Raw genomic sequence first — 9,386 nt, 5'->3', positions numbered from 1 at the left:
TACAGTATTGATCTTGTCATTTTACAGTATTGATCAGCTTGTGGAAATATGGAGGAAAGAGATGATAGAAATGCGATATGGAGTATTGATTTGTTAATTTTACAGTATTTATCTTGTAATTTTACAGTATTCATCTTGTAATTTTCCAATATTCATCTTGTGAAAATCTGGAGAAAATTTTTACAATATATAAGACTCAATCGAAAATTTTTAGTATTATTTGAAAATTTTACAGTATACAAGATTCAATTTTACAGTATATATTTTACAGTATGCAAGATTCAATTGAAAATTTTACTATATACAAGATTCAATTTTATAGTATACAAGATTCAATTGTAAATTTTACTGTGCAGAAGATTCAATTTTACAGTATACAAGATTCAATTGAAAATTTTACTGTATACAAGATTCAATTTTACAGTATACAAGATTCAATTTTACAGTATACAAGATTCAACCCAGTGCAGAGCTAATAATTAACTCTAACTGCCAATAACTGCTAATAACTAACTCTAACTACCAATAACTTTCTATAACTGTAATTTCCGAAAGTACAGTTTGAAAGTACATTTAGTTTGTCATGTTGTGCAAGTTGCAATCTTTTTCTAACTATCATGGGACCACTTCAAATAGTTGCTAGATGTTTTGTGATTAACTGATATATTTTATGTGATATATTGTATAATTATAGAGCATGTAGAAGTAATTTTATAGTATTCGCGCAAGTCAAAGCTGTGGACAAATGGTGGACAAAAGGCTGTGGACAATTAGACGCTTCCATTTTATTATTCTATTTTCATTCTGTCCCACGTCGTCCCTCTTCTCCTCTTAGACCGAACCAAACCATTTCTCTCCTCGCTCATTGCTCTGTCTGCCTACTCTGTCTCCTCCCTCTGCCGCCTTCCTCTCCTTCTCCTCTCTCCGTCGAACCCTTCGCACCATCCCCAATTTCGAATCTCAGTCTTTCTGCCTCTCATCGTATCATCTCCCCTCCTACTAAATTCTACCTCTTCCAGAAAACAAAAAAGGATGTGAAAGAATTCAAGCTTGAAGTTCAAGAGGCTCGCCATAATGCAAATTCGACACTTGATGCGCCCATCTAGGTACCGTATTGATTTTCTTGAGATTCTTTCTATTACTTCATTTTTTAAAAATGCCAATTATTCGGTTAAATTGTGGTGCCTCCATTTTCGTTTTTTGGGAAGTTCTTTGGTCTGATTTTGCTAAATTTCAGTGCTTTGTAGCACTGTCTCGTCAGTAGATTATTTTGGGGCATTGACTTTTACCAAATTCGATCAATGAATTAGATATATTTGGCACTATTCCAAACAATAATATTTGATTTTTAATTTGGATCATTCGTACAGTCTATTTGCTTTTGACCTACCGAGCTTCATGTTTTAAGAAGAACACCCCCTTCAATGGTATACCAGGTATTCCAAAAAATTTCCATCTGAGTACTTTTGAATTTCCAGTAAAAATGGATGATGGAGAATTAGACATGTCAAGCCAGCTACTGTTACCCAACCTTATTTTTCATTTGAGGTTCTTTGTTTTGATAACCTTACACAACCTTATTCTTGCTTTGAATAAAGTCTCTGATCTGGATGTCCCTCTATTTGTTGATTTGTCCATAAATACCTATTATATATTTATGAATGAAAAGAGGTAATGATGATTGAAAGTATAAATATGATGGGACTATTTGGTGATCTATAATCCTATAAGGCCCTTTCATTCTTTGCTCCTCAGCTCAAATCAGGTTTTAGGAGTAGCTTTATTAGATGTAATTGCTTTCATCCGCTAGTAGGATCTGATGCAAAATTGCTTTGATGCTTTCACCTCTATAGCTGTTTCTGAACCCCAAATATGAATTTGATTTGAGTGAGAGAAGGAAAAGAAGAGAAAGAGATTAAATAAACATGATGGAACAATGACGAATCTGAGCCTTATTCTCTTTTTGCTTTGGTCACCAAATTTTTTTTCTTAAACATATATTCTATTGCTGTCTGTTGATGATCTTTTGGGATTCAAATTGTCAGTCTATTTGAATATGAAAATACCAGCTCCTTAATCCTTCTGTGAGAAATGACATCCAACATGGTAATAAACATAAAACGTGGCCCGGTTGTGATCCGTTAATCTGTTCAATATAAGTTGGATATATGCAGCTTGAGAGAATTATGTATTGTTTAGGGTTCAATATGGTAACAGTTATGTAATTCTATTGAATTAGGTTTACAAATGAGGGTAAAATATCAACTATTGTATGTACTGTTCAGGGTTTTCATTTTATCAGAATTGCAATTCACATTATAATTTTATCCTTTTAATTTTTTTTCAATACATGCAGTGAGTAAATTGAGAACAAAAGCGCAAAGGGCTTCATATAGACCTTGCTACTAATGTATTTCAATGAAATTTAGTACACATGAGTAGGTAATAAATTCTTCATTTGTAGTTTGCCACTAAAGCAACTCAGTACCTTACACGCCATCCACCTGTTCTCAATTTAATGGATATACCAGCTTTATTTGTGCTAGGCCAGCCTTCTATTGGTAAATGAGTAAATTTTTCTCCATTTGAGGTTTTTACAATTGCAGTTTTCCTTTTTTTTTTTCCCTTTGGTACATCATACGTACAAAAAAAAAAACAGAAGAGTCAGTGTACTGGGATTTGGCATCTTGGCACTATTTTTTTTTTTCCAATTATCGTTTCAATTTGTAATATTGCTTAGAGAGTTGGTGTATTTAATTTCAGGGAGGAGGTTTTTCTCCAAAGAAGCTTAGAGAGGTGCTTCTTGGTATAGAGAAAAGAAGGAAGAAGAGGAAGAAGAAATCGAGTCCAAAATCACTTTAAAATCAGAAATTGATAACAGTAGTAAGATCTCTTCCCCATCACTGCAAAAAAAAAAAAAAAAATTACAGAGGACAAGAAGAAAATTCTCAGACTTAATTAACTCCAGCAAGGGCTTCTGTCCCCATACCATTTCCTGGACACTAATGAGATTAAAATGCAAAAAATTGTCTGTTGTAAATTGGGGTTATCTTTCACTTTAACCTTCGTGTCAACCATTGGTGTCCCTCTTAAAAGAGGCATGGTACTGTACTCCTCTGGGATTTCATAAGGAAATCTATATATCATGTCTTCTTCTACACTTCACTGTATGGTCAATTTCAGGGGCATAAATGAGATTGACAATTTCCAAAAAAATTTAGTCCCTTGCAGAAAAATCTGGTATCCATGTTTTATACATAAGTGAGCTAATACACGGGAAAAATAAATCATTTGGTAAATAACCAAATGAAGGTATGTTTTTTCGAGTGAGGCTATGGTACTGTGCATAGCCCTGATTGGTTCGTACTATAGATCAATATCTCCATTTTCAGAGTCCAAATCATATGAATATGTGTTGACACCAATAATTTGTTGCAGAAAATTGCAATTAGCTGACACAAAAAGAGGTTTGTATGTGCTTGTCGATTGAATGAGCAATTTACAGTAGCCCTTGGAATTCTTCACAGGTATTTCCCTTCGCTCTTTCTATTCTCTTGGCAATGTGTACAAAGACCTCTCCTTTTTCATTGTTTACTTCAGCTTCATCTTTGTGCTTGGTATGGTATACCAGTACTCCCTGTTTGGGGAGTTGCCTTGCCATAATATTATAATTTCACACAAAAAAAAACGAAGGACCGATCTTCAGTTTCAAATTCTAATAGCCATAAAAGGCCAATGATAACAATGCTGGTATGTCTATTCAACTTAGTTTAGTCCTGCTGAATAAGACTTTTTCTAGATCTTTGAATGATTTTACTAGCCACCTAATACTTATTGGAAGGATAGAAGTCATACAATTAACAGAAAGTCAGAGGGTCATTTTGAAAAAAAAAATACTCTTATTTATCTTATTAATTTCAGGGCTTGAAGATCAATTTTTCTATATTACAATGTGTTAGTTAATTTTTGTTAATTAATCAAGGAATTTTAGGCTACTAACCAACCTATGATTTTGTTTTATATATCCAAAGAACTGGGAAGGCAAGCTGATTGTCATCTATACATGGCAGGTTAGTGCAATTATTTACATAGTCCTTCATATTTTTCGGCACTACTTTTTCTGATCTCAACGTTCAAGTAGTCTTTTGTGTTTTAACTGTGTGGTTACTGGCACACACACGTCTTCAATAATGACCATCAATTTGTACCTTTGTTGTGTGTTTACTGGCACATCAATTCCTGACTATGATGTTGCAAACCTCATCAGTATATTGTTGCTAAAAACTATAATTGCATGTATTTAGTATACTTTAACTTCAATTTAATTGTTTATTCAGAGGATATTTACATAGCCACAATGTATTGTTAGTCAATTCGTTTTACCAATCTTAATAGTTTTTCTACTTCAATTTTACTACTGTACTACTCATTGAAAGTAAGGTCAAATTCTAATTTTACACTTATTTTTCAAATTTACATTCTTTTCACAGAGTGAACCCCATTTTGCAAGTGTTAAAACTATCTTCATTATTAGTATTACCTCATGTGACCAAATGCAAAATTCAGTGCTGCTTATTTGTGCTAGCTTGCAAGAACCTTATTCTGAGAAAGCGTAAATGAAATAAATTGAGATAATACTTCTTTATTTACAGGTCTTATGAAGCTTCAATCTCACATACTTTCCAACCCATGAAGGGAGTGAGTGATGGAACAATGTCGATATAACCTTCATGTCATACCAACGAACTCACATCTGTATTGGCCCAAATATAACCTTGATTTTCCGAAAGATATGTGCTCATTTGTTGATAGATTTGTAGAGAAGAACATTTTGGATTTGACTCGCTAAATAATTGATGAATTGGATAAACTTGAAAAATAAAATGATATCCTGCAGTTCTTGAAGAATATTTCATCGTATATTTCATTTGGAATCAGAATTTCAAAGAAATCGATACACCAACTCTATTCCCATTCGGAAGGGAATCTCTGCTATAGTAAGTGAACATAATAATATAAAAAAAAAGTCACCTATGTACACGAACATTCATAAAGAAATAGTTGCGGCGGAGCCGCAACAATAATGCACCTAGTTAAGTTATAAATATGAAAGCGTTTGGTATTGATCGAACACATTGTCCAATAAACATTGAGAAAGTGGATATAAATGTGTAAGGAGATTATATACATAAGCAATTAAAAGTCAAATATTTGGTACAAAATTTTTAGTTTAGAAATATAAAAGGGGTTGACTATTGTACAAATATTTTTTAGTTTACAATGTTTTTTTTAGTTTTAATTTCTATTTTCCATATTTAATATGACTCGTGATAACTTTTAATCTTAGCCATCATTTTTTATGTGTGATCTCTATTCATGCGAAACTTGTTCTCTTGAAATGAATATATTTTCTAAAAGCAATTGTGTTAAAAACATAGTAGTATATTTACTGCAGACTTTGTACAAATTGCAAAAAAAAGAACTTATCTATAAATTTCAATGAAAAATGGTGTATTTATTTATTATACACATCAAACAATACTTATTTTTGAGATATTGGAGAAATCATTAAAAATTAATATGTTTATCCTTTAGTCTATTATTTACGGTCATGATATACATGCAGCTTTTTAAACTGAATCATTGTCAACACCTGTAACAACTATCGATTCTTGAATCAAAATATGAACATATCGATTCAATTAATAATTGAATTTTCTACTTTGTAAAGTAGTTATTGCTCCATGGCCAATAATATGTCTGATGATGAGCTGTATAAATCGTTACGACAAGATGCTTTTGATCTCCAAAAATATTTTTTTTATCTGAATATTCATATGCATATTTATTTAATATTTCTCACTTATTTATATTGAAAGAGGTAGGCTATTGTACAAATATTTTTTAGTTCACAATATCTTTCTTTTTAGTTTTAGTTTTAATTTAACATAATGGATTAAGTCCCGTATCATTAGCTGCTACTTGATATTCGAGGTGATAACTTTTATTGTTAGCTATCATTTTTTATGTGTGACCTCTATTCATTTGAAACTTGCTTACTTGATATATGAGCATATTTTCTTATTAAAATGTGTTGAGAGCAAAGTGGTTTTATAAAAATTGTAAAAAAAACAAAAATTGCTAGAAATTTCAATTTAAAATAATGTATTAATTTATTATAGACATCAAACAATAATTATTATTTTATTTGTGTATTAGGCTCAAAGTTTCGGATTTTGAAAATTTGAATTAGTTTGTGCAGTTATGTAGTTGTGTAAAATATGTAGTTTTTGGAGGGTTTGAATTAGTTTGTAAAGGTTGGTTGCGCACTACTTGGTCTTCAAAATTTTAGATTTTATAAAAGACCTAGACGCTAGGATTGATAGGAAAATTCTAAACTCTATGATTGAGTATACACAAAAATGAACAATTTAGAAAAATAAGTAAGCGTTTAAGTTTATAATCTGAAATTCAATAGAGTGCACACTGTTAGTGAAATTATGCAAAAGCAAAATCAACACAAAGAGGAATAAATTCAGGAGTGGAACTAGAAAATTTGAATAGAAGCAGTTAATCTATATATAAAATGTAATATATATGTGAAAATGACAAAAATAATGTGGTTAGTGGAAATTGAACCTATAACTTTACACATACCAATTAGAACTCAAACCACTAGACTACTAGTACACATTTGTTTTTTATGAGGGGGCAAGACTATAAAAGTTCAAAAACTTCAAAAATTTAATTAAATTTTAATATTTATAATTAAAAAAATTTAAATCATAGGATGATTTAGCACCCCCTGACATATACATAAATCCGCAATTGGGGATAATGTGAGGAGCTACAAAGCTTTTTTTTATTTTTTCAATTACATAGTTCTTGTAATTAATTTAATTTTATTTAATATGAAGGTAGATGATTAATTTTTTTTTTCTATTATCAATACACATGTCATCGGCAATTTACCGAATGATGCTTAAAACGTTTCTAAACATAATTTATCTTTTGTGAGTGAGAAAATGAGAAAGAATCAAGACGCTAAAAAAGTTGGTGACAAATGAAATCGCTGCTACAACGATTACAGAGACAATATGGAAGTGGAGAAGTTTGATTCACGCAGAAAATGGATTTTTCTCTCTTTATTTTTTTGTCTGGTTTATCTCTAATTTTTATGGTCATATTTGGTTATAAACTAAGAGGTGGAGTAATCTCCTTATACTATGTTTAAGGAATCAAATGAGAAATAAGATGGAGTAAGAAATGAATTAATCCGGAATAAGTGTTTTAGGTGGATTAACTTACTTTACACTGACTCCATTTATAGAGTCCACTATTAAAGACCTGAGTTCATTTATCAACATCTTAATTCTTCATATGAATTAATTTAATCTATAACATAAAATATCAAATAAAGTGTAAATTATGAGAAATAAGATGGAGTAAGCAATTTAATCGTCATTAACTTTACTTCATAACCAAACATTAATACATAAAAACAAGAAAAAGCTGTCTCTACTTCTTATACTCTATATATTTTCCAGTAGAAGTTCTTTGTAGAAATCTAATAGGACCTGGGATCTAATTGACAAATATAAGGGTAGCGTTTTGTTTCCATTAATTATATTTTTTGTTCCAACTTCTGCTAGGTCTTGATCTTCATTTCAAATGTGATCAGACTGTTGAATAAAATATCAAATGGGCTGAAAGCCTGAAATAGGTCATTGAAAATGATACCAAATTATGTATGGCCCGTTGGCTAAATGAGGCCCAACATTTTTATAGTTTCAAACATGCACAACATTTTTTTTTCATCTCAAATAAATGATTTTATGAGTCATTGATCGATACATTGCATAGTGCATTGCGGCCGTTTCGTGCTGTGTTTCGGCATTCTGTGTTAGACATGCCCAGAACAAGGTCGTGCCGTGCCAACACGTCAATACTTGTCGAGCCGTGTCCTTATCCGTGTCATTAGACACGACGCGTCTGAAAATGTGCCTTCGAAACGCGTTGAAAATTATATTGAGCATTCCCTGTCATTTTCTATTTTGAGATACGTCTGGTCGTCTATTGATCTACTCTCCTCGAGTCGATTTTTTTTAAAATACCCAAAAAAAATTATTTTATTAAAAATAACCAAGTTCTGAGTAGAATTTTAAAAATACCCAGTCCGCAGATTTTTTCCGTGCTCCAGAATTTTTATTCCGGGCCTCAGAAAAAATTCGCGCCCCGAATTATTTTTTTTTTTTTTAGATTTTTTTATTCCGAGTGCGGATTTTTTTTTTTTTAGAATTTTGAGAAAGAAAATATCCATGGTTTGGTTGTTTTTTTTTTTTATAAACTCGTTTTTTTTAATAATATATGTATAATATATGAGGAGGGTTAAAATGCACCATTGGTTTGTGCCCCAACCATATCCTATTTCTATATCTCCGTTTACAAAGTTCAAACAGTCGATCCGAACCGTTCATCTTATTCTACATATTAAAATGTGCTTAGAGACCAAATTTTATATTTTTTGGAATTTTTTTACTATTTTTTTAGATAGGTACAAAATCACCGTTTTTGGATGGTCCAGATGTAGTGATTTTGTACCTATCTAAAAAAATAGTAAAAAAATTCCAAAAAATATAAAATTTGGTCTCTAAGCACATTTTAATATGTAGAACAAGATGAACGGTTCGGATCGACTATTTGAACTTTGTAAACGGAGATATAGAAATGGGGTATGGTTGGGGCACAAAACCAATGGTGCATTTTAACCCTCCTCATAATATATGTATATATAATATATGTATAATATATGTATATATAATATATGTATAATATAATATATGTATAATATATGTATATATAATATATGTATAATATAATATATGTATATGTATATATTATATTACATATAATTATATATAATTAAGAGGTGGGCTACGGTGAGTTGCGAAGTAAAACGCGTTTCTACTTCACGCCGTATTTTTATTTTGAAAGTCCAAACGACCGATCCGAATCGTTAGATGTTTAATCCATATTGAAATGTGCTTGGAGACCAAATTTTACATTTTTTGGAATTTTTTTACTATTTATTAAGCATTTTTTAAAATTGCTGTTTTGCTGTGAACAGTAAAAAACAGTAAAATTTTCTGGACCATCAGATCAGCGACTTTCAAAATTGCTTAATAAATAGTAAAAAAATTTCAAAAAATGTAAAATTTGGTCTCCAAGCACATTTCAATATGGAGAACAAGATCAACGGTTCGGATCAACGTTTTGAACTTAAAAATCACAAAATATGAGCGTGAAGTAAAATAGTCGCTTTACTTCGCAACTCACCATAGCCCACCTCTATAATTAATATTTTTATATAATTATATAATATAATA

At 30.9% G+C, this 9,386-nt stretch overlaps 1 long non-coding RNA gene across 6 annotated transcripts; it reads left to right on the top strand.

The window, feature by feature from the left end:
• Positions 1-842: 842 nt before the first annotated feature.
• On the top strand, positions 843-4,889 carry LOC144549574 (uncharacterized). Of its 6 annotated transcripts, XR_013509710.1 has the most exons (5): positions 843-1,436; positions 2,357-2,883; positions 3,439-3,527; positions 4,032-4,070; positions 4,653-4,889. It is a non-coding gene; the product is annotated as an uncharacterized LOC144549574 (long non-coding RNA). The 6 variants fall into 6 exon arrangements; XR_013509711.1 differs by lacking the exons at positions 4,032-4,070; positions 4,653-4,889 and having other exon boundaries at positions 843-1,106; positions 1,371-1,436; positions 3,439-4,024; XR_013509713.1 differs by lacking the exons at positions 4,032-4,070; positions 4,653-4,889 and having other exon boundaries at positions 2,357-2,442; positions 2,764-2,883; positions 3,439-4,024.
• Positions 4,890-9,386: the final 4,497 nt, after the last annotated feature.

Source organism: Carex rostrata, chromosome 35 (genome assembly GCF_964058835.1).
Source record: "Carex rostrata chromosome 35, lpCarRost1.2, whole genome shotgun sequence".
In the NCBI taxonomy this organism is placed as follows: Eukaryota; Viridiplantae; Streptophyta; class Magnoliopsida; order Poales; family Cyperaceae; genus Carex; species Carex rostrata.
This window is presented reverse-complemented; position numbering and strand designations above follow the sequence as displayed.